We start from the raw sequence: 14,515 nt of genomic DNA on the forward strand, positions 1-14,515 counted from the left end.
AGGACCATATCACCTCCACCCTACCGGACACCCTAGACCCACTCCAATTTGCTTACCGACCCAATAGGTCCACAGACGACGCAATCGCAACCACACTGCACACTGCCCTAACCCATCTGGACAAGAGGAATACCCATGTGAGAATGCTGTTCATCGATTACAGCTCAGAATTTAACACCATAGTACCCTCCCAAACTCGTCATCAAGCTCGAGACCCTGGGTCTCGACCCGCCCTGTGCAACTGGGTCCTGGACTTCCTGACGGGCCGCCCCCAGGTGGAGAGGTAGGTAACAACATCTCCACCCCGCTGATCCTCAACACTGGGGCCCCACAAGGGTGCGTTCTGAGCCCTCTCCTGTACTCCCTGTTCACCCACGACTGCGTGGCCATGCACGCCTCCAACTCAATCATCAAGTTTGCGGATGACACTACAGTGGTAGGCTTGATTACCAACAACGACGAGACGGCCTACAGGGAGGAGGTGAGGGCCCTCGGAGTGTGGTGTCAGGAAATAACCTCACACTCAACGTCAACAAAACAAAGGAGATGATTGTGGACTTCAGGAAACAGAGAGGGAGCACCCCCCTATCCACATCGACGGGTCAGTAGTGGAGAAGGTGGAAAGTTTTAAGTTCCTCGGTGTACACATCACGGACAAACTGAATTGGTCCACCCACACAGACAGCGTCGTGAAGAAGGCGCAGCAGCGCCTCTTCAACTCAGGAGGCTGAAGAAATTCGGCTTGTCACCAAAAGCACTCACAAACTTCTACAGATGCACAATCGAGAGCATCCTGTCGGGCTGTATCACCGCCTGGTACGGCAACTGCTCCGCCCACAACCGTAAGGCTCTCCAGAGGTAGTGAGGTCTGCAGAACGCACCACCGGGGCAAACTAACTGCCCTCCAGGACACCTACACCACCCGATGTCACAGGAAGGCCATAAAGATCATCAAGGACAACAACCACCCAAGCCACTGCCTGTTCACCCCGCTATCATCCAGAAGGCGAGGTCAGTACAGGTGCATCAAAGCAGGGACCGAGAGACTGAAAAACAGATTCTATCTCAAGGCCATCAGACTGTTAAACAGCCACCACTAACAATTTAGCGGCTGCTGCCAACATACTGACTCAACTCCAGCCACTTTAAAAATGGGAATGATGGAAATTATGTAAAAATGTACCACTAGCCACTTTAAACAATGCCACTTAATATAAAGTTTACATACCCTACATTACCCATCTCATATGTGATATACTGTACTCTATATCATCTACTGCATCTTGCCATCTTTATGTAATACATGTACCACTAGCCACTTTAAACTATGCCACTTTATGTTTACATACCCTACAGTACTCATCTCATATTATATACCGTTACTCGTATAACCATCTACTGCATCTTGCCTATGCCGTTCTGTACCACCACTCATTCATATATCTTTATGTACATATTCTTTATCCCTTTACACTTGTGTGTGTATAAGGTAGTAGTTGTGGAATTGTTAGGTTAGATTACTTGTTGGTTATTACTGCATTGTCGGAACTAGAAGCACAAGCATTTCGCTACACTCGCATTAACATCTGCTAACCATGTGTATGTGACTAATAAAATTTGATTTTGATTTGAGCTCTGCAACACGCCTTTCAATGAATCTCGGTCCAAGTAAAGCCAACTTATTTGATTTTACAGTGTATCCAACTGCAATGCAGGAGATCAGCCGTTGACATCAATCGCATCCACAACTTTTAATACTTTTGGTTCATTTAAATCTGATCAAGAACAAAAGAAAGCAAACAAACCAGGAGATGACATTAGCTCAGGGGAATAGTGCCATAAGCCTTATTTTAATCAGTCCATCTTTAACTGAAGAACTCCTTTGTAGCAGGTGACCTGATTCCCGTCTTGCCTTGAGGTCCTCCTTTGCTAATCTTGCAACTCATCAAATTTGATTGCCCTCCACTGATAAAACTCAACATTTCCATTATGGTAATTAAGATTTACAACCTATTTTATGTGCTCCCACTAATATGCATATTTTCACAGTCAACCACGTGTCGTCGGGCCTACAGTATGACACTGCAGACCACTGTCCAACTTTGTTACTAAAACATGCCTACCATCTGTGAAAAGACAATGGAGGTATGCGGAAGCATGGAGCAGAGGTAGTGCTGCAGAGACATATTGTCTCCAGCTGCATTGGGGAGGGAACCCATCCTATAATTTTGTGCTGGCTTCCCTCTGCAATCTGTAACCCCCATACCTTCCAACTGTTTAAATGGTATACAAAGAGTTTTCCAAAGAAGTACATTAACAATGAAGTTCTTACTTAATGCAGTATGCTGGTGGACTAGGTCAGTGGTCTTGTCAGATGACTCATATCTGATGTTGCTGTAAATTAGACCATGTGTATGGCATCATGGTACTTAAGATGGTACCATGTAGCAGGTGGAGCATCGGCCCAAGCACATACCCCATAATATGGTGTCCATTAGGGAAACTGCTGAGACTGAGGCTGTCCTAATATGGACATCGCACCCATACTCTAGTCAGTGTGGTTATAGCTTAAACGGCATTATCACACATCAACACTCCTTTAAACACTGAAATCTCCACCCTGGACATCTACTGTAAACGATGCCTGAGGAAGGCACGCATCATTATCAAGGACCCATCACACCCCACCCATAAGCTGTTCACTCCCTTACTGTCGGGCAAACAGTATCAGAGCATGAAGTCTGATACCAACAAGACATCAGACTGCTGAACACTTAAACTGGACGGACAACCTGCACGCTCTCACCGCACCATAGCTCACATGCACAAACCCACACAGATATACTCTCATCCCCACACACACACACACACATATATACATTCATGCTACACACACATCACAACAGCTGCTACCAGACTCGTATTATGTTTGCTAAAAACTGCACAATTTAAACACTTGCCCCCCAATCAAAATCCCAAAAAGTTTATTGGTCACAAATATATATTTTGGAGTTATTATCGCAGGTGTAGCGACATTCTTATGTTCCTAGCTCCAACAGTGCAGTAATACCTAACAATACAAAACAATCCCCCCCTTCCCAAAACATGTGTAAATATTGGGATAATACGTGTTCTACTTTTCTATTATTTCTCTATTTTCCTTCTCTCTGCATTGTTGGGAAGTGCCCGTAGGTAAGCATTTCACTGTTAGTCCAGACCTGTTGTTTACAAAGCATGTGATGAATAAAATTTGATTTGATAATAAAATTGTGCCTTCCTGTATTATACTTATGCTAAAATATTCATTCTATTCTACTGAGCCATTTACTTTATGTTCGTATTCTTATCTTTTCTTATTCCTTATTGTTGTTGCATTTTTTAGAAGAAACCTGCAATTAAGCATTTTGTTGGACGGTGAATCCCATACATACGAATAAAAAAACTTTAAACATAAAACTGAAAATGCCAAAACATGACCAGGTTTCAAATGGCCTAATAGTCAAACAAAGTACATTTGTATTTGTGTATCAAATTCATATTTTAATCTTAGAAGTTCTAATTGTTCTAAACTGGAATATTGGACCATTGAGCAATCATTATTGTTTGATGATATTATAATCCGTAAACGTAATAAAGTTCTGGCAGGTTTTCATCTCCTTTAAAATCTTGTAGTAATAAAGCAATCGAACACAGGTAACTAATCCATTTAGAGATGTGTCACAAAAGCTGAATGAGCAAAGCAACAGTTATATGCACACTTGGGTGAGTGTATTGAAATTGGTCTGGTTGAGTCCTGTCATCAATGAGAAATGTCCTAATCATTGATGAATCACCATCCCCGTCCCTGCTACTGTACACATGAATAGCAGATTTAGCTTATTTGATGTGTCAACATAACAATGTTGCACAACAGTACAATCTATGTCTGATCCGTCAGGTCAGAGATGCCAAAGGTTGTGAAGGGGTTAAAACCTCTACGGGATCGGTGTCCCTAAACCGGGACAGTTGTAGCCATTAGAGAAAAGAAAAAATACCATGCTATTGTTTGAGGATAGTGCACAACAACAAAACACTTTTATCATGGCAACTGGTTTGATACATTCACCTCTGAAGGTAAATAATGTACTTACATTCAGTAATCTTGCTCTGATTTGTCATCCTGAGGGTCCCAGAGATAAAATGTAGCATGGTTTTGTTTGATAAAATCTATTTTTACATAAAAATGTAGGAACTGGGTTCTACAGTTTGACCCCACTGCTGTCTCTGTCTCCACACCCCCCGGAAATCTAGATGTGTGAAGGTTAGTGTATTTTAAAGATGGAACAAACAAAACTAAATTAAAACGCATGTTTTTTGTTTGTATTAACTTTTACCAGATCGAATGTGTTATATTATCCTACATTAATTTCACATTTCCACAAACTTCAGAAGTGTTTCCTTTCAAATGGTATCAAGAATATGCATATTCTTGCTTCAGGTACTGAGCTACAGGCAGTTAGATTTGGGTATGTCATTTTAGGCGAAAATGGAAAAAAAGCGATTAACATCTCATCATGCTTAGGGTCATGCATTAAAATGCTGGGCAGGCCATTATTTTGGCCATTATTTTGGTCCCATGGCTATGCCCTCATAGGATGCCAATGCCCCATCCACAGGGCACGAGTGGTCACTGAATGGTTTGATGAGCATGAAACGATGTAAACCATATGCCATGACCGTCTCAGTCACCAGATCTTAACCAAAATGAACAAGGTGCATTGAAGCTGTTCTAGCTCGTGGTGGCCCAACATTCTCCTGGAGAATGAACTTTACATTCATTCTTGTCTGTCTGATCACCGGGAGAGCTACTGGGACCAAAAAGGAAATAGTGTTACCGCTCATGACTTCCCTTAGTTCCGTGACTAAGTACCGGAAAACTGCCGTCACCACACGATCAAAGCTTGTAAAGGGTTTACACCCCCTACAATAATTTGTCAGTGGAGCAGAAAACTAAATTAAAGAAAACATGCATGAATAAAAATAATTCAAGCCTCTTCTCTGAGTTGGGCGCGATCCGAACTGAGCAGCAGGGTGTATATAGATAATTACAAAGAGATATAATTACCCCAAACTGAAATTGAAAAATGTATTAAAATCCATATTCATTCGTTTAAAGTGACTACCGTGGCCTTGCGTAGTTCTCCCACTGCAACGATGCAACATCAAACTAAAATGGGCATTACCGACAAGGTTGCTTTCAACTGATGACCTCTAAAGACTGGGAAGGGAATTCAATCACATTGGGTAATCCAGGTGCATGGCATAGAAAACCTATGTGAGTCTGTTTCCACAGTATGATCAGGATATCAGGTTTCAGGTAAGACCCAAGTGCCGACTGTGTTGAAGTAACAATGTTTATTGCAACAACAGGGGCAGGCCAACGACAGGTCAAGGCAGGTAGGGGTCGATAATCCAGAGTAGTGGGGTCCAGGGTCAGGTCAGGCAGAGGTCGGTAATCCAGAGTAGGGGCAAAGGCACAGGACGGCAGGCAGGCTCAGAGTCAAGACAGGCAACGGTCAAAACCAGGAGGATCAGAAAAAGAGAGACCGGCGGAAAGCAGGAGCTGAGACAAAAACGCTGGTTGACCTGAATAAACAGGATGAACTGGCACAGACAGAAAACACAAGTATAAATACCCAGGGGATAAGTGGGGAAGCTGGGCGACACCTGGAGGGGGGTGGAGACAAGCACAAGGACAGGTGAAACAGATCAAGGCGTGACACAGGAACAAAAAGTGATCATAGTACTGATGTCAGACGTTTAAAGCTTCCATCTGGAATTCGCGTTTCAGCAAAAGGACTGCCATGCCACTTGTTTTGGTATTAAGCTGAGGGATGGGGCTAGGGAAATGTAACCCCTCTCAAATTCAGACAGTGCTATGATGCAAGGACTGACACGCCATAACATACACATGATAGTTTTAGACATATTTTGGGTTTTAATAGAGTAAAACATTTGCACTAAGCTCATTTAAGGAAGCCCATTTTAATTAACTCAGGAACCACATCTGTGTGAAAGCACTTGCTTTCAATATACTTTGTATCCCTCATTTACTCAAGTGTTTCCATTATATAGAATAACTATCTTCAAAGTAATGACTCGGGACATCGGTTATTAAATTAAAGCTTCTTTTTAGTAATAATACTTGTTCACGTTACATTTTACCACTTTAGATTCTACAAAACAATAAAATACATTTGCTTGCAAAAGCCAGGAAAATCCCTTCCTGTCACAAGGCATTCTGGTACTTGCAGTCAATAAAGTAATCAAAACCTAACCAATACAACACAAGTATGTACATAGTTCTCTCAATCTCCATGACATGAATTCTAATACAATTACTCTAGACCAAAAATATCTTTGGATACATCTCAATGAATGAACTACAAACATGAACTCTGTGACCCATTAAAGTTGCAATACATTATTTTGGCAGTTACCTGTGTGTATATATATACTGAACAAAAATATAAACGCAACATGTAACAATTTCATTGATTTTAATGAGTTACAGTTCATATGAGGAAATCAGTCAATTGAAATACATTCATTAGGCCCTAATCTAGTCTGGATTTCACAACGGGGAATACAGATATGCATCTGTTGGTCACAGATACAGTGGGGAGAACAAGTATTTGATACACTGCCGATTTTGCAGGTTTTCCTACTTACAAAGCATGTAGAGGTCTGTAATATTTATCATAGGTACACTTCAACTGTGAGAGACGGAATCTAAAACAAAAATCCAGAAAATCACATTGTATGATTTTTAAGTAAGTATGGTCGAGAGATTGTGGAGGCCAGGTAATCTGATGCAGCACTCCATCATTCTCCTTCTTGGTCAATTAGCCCTTACACAACCTGGAGGTGTGTTGGGTCATTTCATAGTTTTGATGTCTTCACTATTATTCTACAACATAGAAAATAATACAAAGAAAGTAAAAACCCTGAATGAGTAGTTGTATCCAAACTTTTGACTGGTACTGTGTAAATATACAGTTGAAGTCGGAAGTTTACATACACTTAGGTTAGAGTCATTAAAACTAGTTTTTCAACCACTCCACAAACTTATTGTTTAACAAACTATAGTTTTGGCAAGTCGGTTAGGACATCTACTTTACATCTACTTTATGTATGACACAAGTAACCGGACTTGTGGAGGTCTACCATTTTCTTTCTGAGGTCTTGGCTGATTTATTTTGATTTTCACATGATGTCAAGCAAAGAGGCACTGAGTTCGAAGGTAGGCCTTGAAATACATCCACAGGTACACCTCCGATTGACTCAAATAATGTAAATTAGCCAATCAGAAGCATCTAAAGCATTGACATAATTTTCTGGAATTTTCCAAGCTGTTTAAAGGCACAGTCAACTTAGTGTATGTAAACTTCTGATCCACTGGAACTGTGATACAGTGAATTATAAGTGAAATAATCTGTCTGTAAACATTTGTTGGAAAAATTACTGGTGTCATGCACAAAGTAGATGTCCTAACCGAATTGCCAAAACTATAGTTTGTTAACAAGACATTTGTGGAGTGGTTGAAAAACGAGTTTTAATGACTCTAACCTAAGTGTATGTAAACTTCCGACTTCAACTATATATATATATACACACTACATAGCCAAAAGTATGTGGACACTCTTCAAATTAGTGGATTGAACTATTTCAGTCACATCTGTTGCTGTTAGTTGTATAAAATCGAGCACAGAGCCATGTAATTTCCACAGACAAACATTGGCAGTAGAATGGCCTGTACTAAAGAGCTTAGTCACTTTCAACGTGGCACCGTCATAGGATGCCACAATTCCAACAATTCAGTTCGTCAAAATTCTACACTGCTAGAGCTGCCCCTGTCAACTGTAAATGCTGTTATTGTGAAGTGGAAATGTCTAGGAGCAACAACGGCTCTGCCGCGAAGTGGTAAGCCACACAAGCTCACAGAACGGGACCACTGAGTGCTGAAGCGCGTAGCGAGTAAAAATCGTTTGTCCTTGTTTGCAACACTCAGTACCGAGTACCAAACTGCCTCTGGAAGCAATGTCAGCACAAGAACTGTTTGGGCTGGGAGCTTCATGAAATGCATTTCCATGGAAGAGCAGCAGCACACAAGCCTCAGATCACCATGCCCAATACCAAGCGTCGGTTGGAGTCGTGTAAGCTTGCTGCCATTGGACTCTGGAGATGTGGAAACGCGTTCTCTGGAGTGATGAATCACGCTTCACCATCTAGCAGTCCGACTAACAACTCTGGGTTGCGAATGCTAGGAGAACGCTACCTGCCCCAATGCATAGTGCCAACTGTAAAGTTTGATGGAGGAGGAATAATGGTCTGGGGCTGTTTTTCATGGTTTGGGCTAGGCCCTTAGTTCCAGTGAAGGGAAATCTTAATGCTATAGCATACAATGACATTCTAGATGATACTGTGCTTCCAACTTTGAGGCAACAGTTTCGGGAAGGCCCTTTTCTGTTTCAGCATGACAATTCCCCCGTGCACAAAGCGAGATCCATACATAAATCGTTTGTCGAGATCGATGTGGAAGAACTTGACTGGCTTGCACAGAGCCCTGACCTCAACCCCATCGAACACCTTTGGGAAGAATTGAAACGCTGACTGCAAGCCAGGACTAATTGCCCAACATCAGTGCCCGACCTCACTAATTATCTTGTGGCTGAATGGAAGCAAGTCCCCTCAGCAATGTTCCAACATCTAGTAGAAAGCCTTCCCAGAAGAGTGGAGGCTGTTATAGCAGCAAAGGGTGGACCATCTCCATAAAGCCCATGATTTTGGAATAAGATTTTCGACGAGCATGTATTAGGCAATGTATTGTGTGAAGACTGAAGACGTGTGCCGGAGGATGCGACACTACCGCTAGGCCAGTCAGGACATTAATGCATTAAATTACTGCACTATGTAGGGAATATGGTGCCATTTAGGATGTATCCATGACATTGAATAGCAAGAGAAAAGACTGCATTGGAAAGCGAGTAAGGTATAGACTTGTTTTGTACTTCAGATTTGGAGCTTCGTTTGTGCAGGCAGCTAATGGATGGAACAGCAGATTCAGGAGAATTGCACAGAAGTTCCTGGGGCAAATCGAGGACAATTTCAAAATGACAAGGTTAATGGGATATCTAAAAACGTCACTTTGGAGTAATACAGATTTGATCAAAGAGTTGCAATACTAATGAATGTGCAGACAAACAATATAGATAGGTTAATGAAATGTTTTACTGTGCCGTGGCGCCTTGAAAATAAAAGCCTCATCTCACAAGTGAAATTGAATAAAAGGCTACATTTTGCTGGAGAAATGTGTCATACCATTGCCTGGTAACAAAGGGATAACAAAAAAGCCAAGAAAGAAGCTGCGCTCCGGAGGGTTGTGTTTCTCTGCAGCTACCAGCAGATCCAAATACCAACAGGTTAAAGGCTAATGCAAAAATATAGACTCACTCGGGGTAGCCTAAATGAGTTCATTTCAGCATTCGACCCCCCCAGTATTATCAACAATCCAGTAAAATTCGGTAGAAAACTCTCTCTCTCTCTTTCACTCTCTCGCTACACACAGTACCAGTCAAAAGTTTGGATAGACCTACTCATTTATTTTTACTATTTTCTACATTGTAGAATAATTGCGACGACATCAAAACTATGAAATAACACATATGGATTCATGTAGTAACCAAAAAAGAGTTAAACAAATCAAAATATATTTTTGATTTTAGATTCTTCAAAGTAGCCACCCTTTGCCTTGATGACAACTTTGCACACTCTTGGCATTCTCTCAACCAGCTTCACCTGGAATGCTTTTCCAACAGTCTGGAAGGAGTTCCCACATACGCTGAGAAATTGTTGGCTGCTTTTCCTTCACTCTGCGGTCCAACTCATCCCAAACCATCTCAATTGAGTTGAGGTCAGGTGATTGTGGAGGCCAGGTCATCTGATGCAGCACTCAATCACTCTCCTTCTTGGTAAAATTGCCCTTACACAGCCTGAGGGTGTTTTGGGTCATTGTCCTGTTGAAAAACAAATTATAGTCCCACTAAGCGCAAACCAGATGGGATGGCGTATCGCTGCAGAATGGTAGCCATGCTGTTTAAGTGTGCCTTGAATTCTAAATAAATCACTGAGTGTCACCAGTAAAGCACCCCCATTTCATCATACATCCTCCTCCGTGCTTCACGGTGGGAACTACACATGTGGAGATCAGCCGTTCACCTACTCTGCATCTCACAAAGAGTGGTTAGAACCAAAAATCTCAAATTTGGACTCATCACCCCAAAGGATAGATTTCCACCGGTCTAATGTCCTTTGCTCATGTTTCTTAGCCCAAGCAAGTCTCGTCTTCTTATTGGTGTCCTTTTGCAGTGGTTTCTTTGCAGTAATTCGATCATGAAGGCCTGATTCACACAATCTCCTCTGAACAGCTGATGTTGAAATGTGTCTGTTACTTGAACTCTGTGAGGTGTAATCTGAGGTGCAGTTGATTGCCGATTTTTGAGGCTGGTAACTCTAACAAACTTATCCTCTGCAGCAGCGGTAACTCTGGGTCTTCCTTTACTTTGGCGGTCCTCATGAAAGCCAGTTTCATCATAGCGCTTGATGGTTTTTGCGACTGCACTTAGGGAAACTTTCAAAGTTCTTGAAATTTTCCGCATTGACTGACCTTCATGTCTTAAAGTAATGATGGACTGTCATTTCTCTTAGCTTATTTGAGCTGTTCTTGCCATAATATGGACTTTTACCAAATAGGGCAATCTTCTGTATACCACCCCCACCTTATCACAACACAACTGATTGGCTCAAATAATCAGAAATTCCAGGAATTATCTTTTAACAAGGCACACCTGTTAATTGAAATGCATTCCAGGTAACTACCTCATGAAGCTGGTTGAGAGAATGCCAAGAGTGTGCAAAGCTGTCATCAATGCAAAGGGAGGCTACTTTGAAGAATCTCAAATATAAAATATATTTTGATTTGTTTAACAGTCTTTAACAGTCAGTTTTGATGTCTTCAATATTATTCTACAATGTAGAAAATAGTAAAAATAAAGAAAAACCCTGGAATGAGTAGGTGTGTCCAAACTTTTGACTGGTACTCTGTTAGGAGTAGATTCTACCATTTATCTCTTGTTTGGTAACAGAGACACTTTAATCAACCAAGGTGTCGCTCTTGTGTGATTGACATGTTCAATGTCTGACTTTCCTTGTTGATGTAACTGACCAGAAACTTAAATAGCCTCCGATGCATTACACAAGTGACAGCCTAAAGTAAACAAACATTTGAGTCACTGCATTGGCAGTGCCCTCCGGGCCACACCGCAGATTGGCTGACATGTTGTTGTGATGGAGGTTTCGTTTTGGATTCTAGCTCCAAGCCTTGAAAATTGGCACTGAGTACAGTACATTTCAGGTTCATATTATCGAACCATCCTGCTCTTCAACCGCAAGTACTCTGCGTCTCTGACTCAGATGAGGGCAAAGGGGTCTGAAGCAAATACAAATGAAAAATAACAAATCGAGACTTTTATTGAATTTCCAATTGTCTTGTGCCTCCTCTCTTGCAGTACTCAGGGTAAAAACAACCAGAAACTATTTTTTATTTGACCATGTATTATGATTTTCACCGAGTATGACATAGGTTGATCATATTTCACACCATGTTGTTATTTGGTCACATGCTTCTCCTCTCAGGGCAGACTAATAGATCCGATGGGGGAATTAAATTATATTAAACTGTTTGGATGCCCAAGCTGTGACATCCATCACACACAGGTCATTTCACAGATTGTAAACATAGCCCAGACCATCTTAGCAGCTCCCGCCGTACAGTACTTTGACCATCAAGCATACCCTCTGCATTATAGAGTAGAACAAGCAAGATTGAGTCATGTAATAACATGGTGTCTATCTCCTCAAGCCACACTGCGTCCCACTGTGAATCACAGAAGCCGGTGTACTATAATATGCAAGTAGGTAGGCCTATGCTGGCATAGTGTTTTTTATTGTATTTTTTAATTGACTTTCTTTTTCCATAGGTGGACAGTAATTGGGACAGTAATTGGGCTTGAATTATTATGAATCTCTCAAACCAACACTAAAACACCAAACATTTACTTTTATTGGAGAATAGAAAGGTAAACATCTGTATGTTCACTTAAGCAATACATGTGGATGAGTTACATTATACCCTGTAGGCAGGTCTGGGTAAGGTTATTGAGCAACCTTTCAGATATGAAAAAGATACAGCTGGGGCATGATGTAATGATTTGTGATTAAGCTATTTGACGGCAACATTTACTTACAATGAAACTATGAAACATTTTGTCTTGGGATTACATTATGGTGTGGTTGATACAAGCTTTAATAATATCCCAGATATGAATACCTGTATGTTGATCTAGTGATCTAACACGCACACTTGTCTTTTCTTAGCACTGATTGTTCTGTTAGCGTCTTTATTGAGGAACCTTTTACTTGCAATGACTGTGATATGTGGTTGTTTTACCTACTTTAGTTGAATGCATTAACTGTAAGTCACTCTGGATAACTGTTGTGTTACTGACTGAGGAACTACTGTTGAAAGGTATCCTACACTCTGTAATGTTATAACTTAACAAGTCATTTTTGATTGGAACTTCCTCCTCTCATGGACTTTTCATAACTTCTGGGATCTATTAGAAAACATGGAGTATGTTTACAAGGCCATATTGACTTTGGTTACATGGCCCGTGGGCTCACCTTTGTAGTGTCATAAGGTCAAAAGGCCAAACCAAACAGCATCATGTTCATCTTTTCCGAGCTAAGCTAACCTTGGCGTAAATCAGTTCTCAAGCTGTGATTCAAAAAAGCATAAATGGGGCCCCGCCATTTGTTTTGGTATACAACTAAGGGATGGGGCTAGGGAAATGTAACCCCACTCAAATGTATAGGCAGCGTTCTAGATGCCAGGACTGACAGTCCATAACTTCCAAGAGATTGTTCCACCCATATTGTTTCTGTCTGTAAACACTGGCATAATAAAACCTTTTATATCACAGCATTGTTGAATACTATTTTCTGATTGGCTTGAAGGGCATTCTAGAGTTATTTTTCTGTACAACCTGGTCTCAGAGCATTTTGTATTGTTCTGTATGTATATCCCTACACTTTTTAGGATTATATGTGACGTTTGGTAAGGTTACATAAGACAGGTTACATAAGACGAAGGTGGGCGTATAACGCAAACATCTAGCAACCTGAAGGTTGCGAGTTTGATTCATCATGGACAACTTTGTCATTTTAGCTAATTAGCAACTTTTCAACTACTTAGTACTTTTTTTGCTACTTTGCAACTACTTAGCATGTTAGGTAACCCTTCCCCTAAGCCTAACCTTAACCCTTTTAGCTAACCCTTCAACTAACCCTAACCTTTACCCGTTAACCTAACTCCTAAACTTAACCCTAACATTAACCCTAACCCCTAACCATAACCCCTAGCTTAGCTAATGTTAGTGAGCTAGCTAACGTTAGCCACCTAGCTAGAATTAGTAACATATCATACATTTGGCAAATTCGTAACATATCATACGAAATTGGTGATGGACATCAACAAATTAATACATACCATATGAAACATAGCATATATTTACCTACAGAATAATACGAAATGATCTGAGACCAGGTTGCTCTGAAATGCACAGCAATAACTAACGACTATGAAGTTCATTCTTACATGTTCTAAGTTCGAGCTGTTTTGAAAGCAAAAGTCAAATTGAAAACATTTTTGGCAGTGTTGAATTCAATTTTCATAAAAGCAAGCTAGGAGGACTGATGGTTTGGTTAGCTAAGCAAGTCTGATTGTTTGGTTACCAATTCAACTACTGTTACTATCTAGTAAACTTGCTACTTCAGTGGATGTTGAACACACTGTGGTATAAGCGGGATAATCAACTTGGGTCTATGCAAATAATACAACTCTGCAGAAGGTAGGTGCCACAATGTTGTACGTCACAGCACATACCTTCCGTGTTGTGCATTATTTTCCAGAGAATATATATAGCCCCTTGTTGATTATCCATTACATATTTTAAGTTATGATAAAGAGTAAAAGTTGTGCTAAGCTCATGAGGTATTTATAAATTATTTTCTTTAAAAATCCATTGGTAAATAACAACAATTGAAATGACCATCAAACAGCTTTCCAAATCCCAGACTGTAACTTTAACACTGGAAACACTGTTGAAGGGTATCTTACACTCTGTAATGTTATAACTTAACAAGTTATTTTGGAGTGGAACTTCCTCCTCTCATGGAGTTTTTATATCTGTGATCCATTAGAAAACATGGATCGTGTTTACAAGGCCATATTGACTTTGGTTACATGGCATGTGGGTTCACCTTTGTAGTGTAGTGTCTTGAAGTCAAAAGGCCAAACCAAACAGCCTCATGTTAATATTTCACAAGCTTACCTAACCTTGGCGTAAATCATTTCTCA

This window comes from Salvelinus sp. IW2-2015, linkage group LG23 (genome assembly GCF_002910315.2).
Source record: "Salvelinus sp. IW2-2015 linkage group LG23, ASM291031v2, whole genome shotgun sequence".
Lineage (NCBI taxonomy): Eukaryota > Metazoa > Chordata > Actinopteri > Salmoniformes > Salmonidae > Salvelinus > Salvelinus sp. IW2-2015.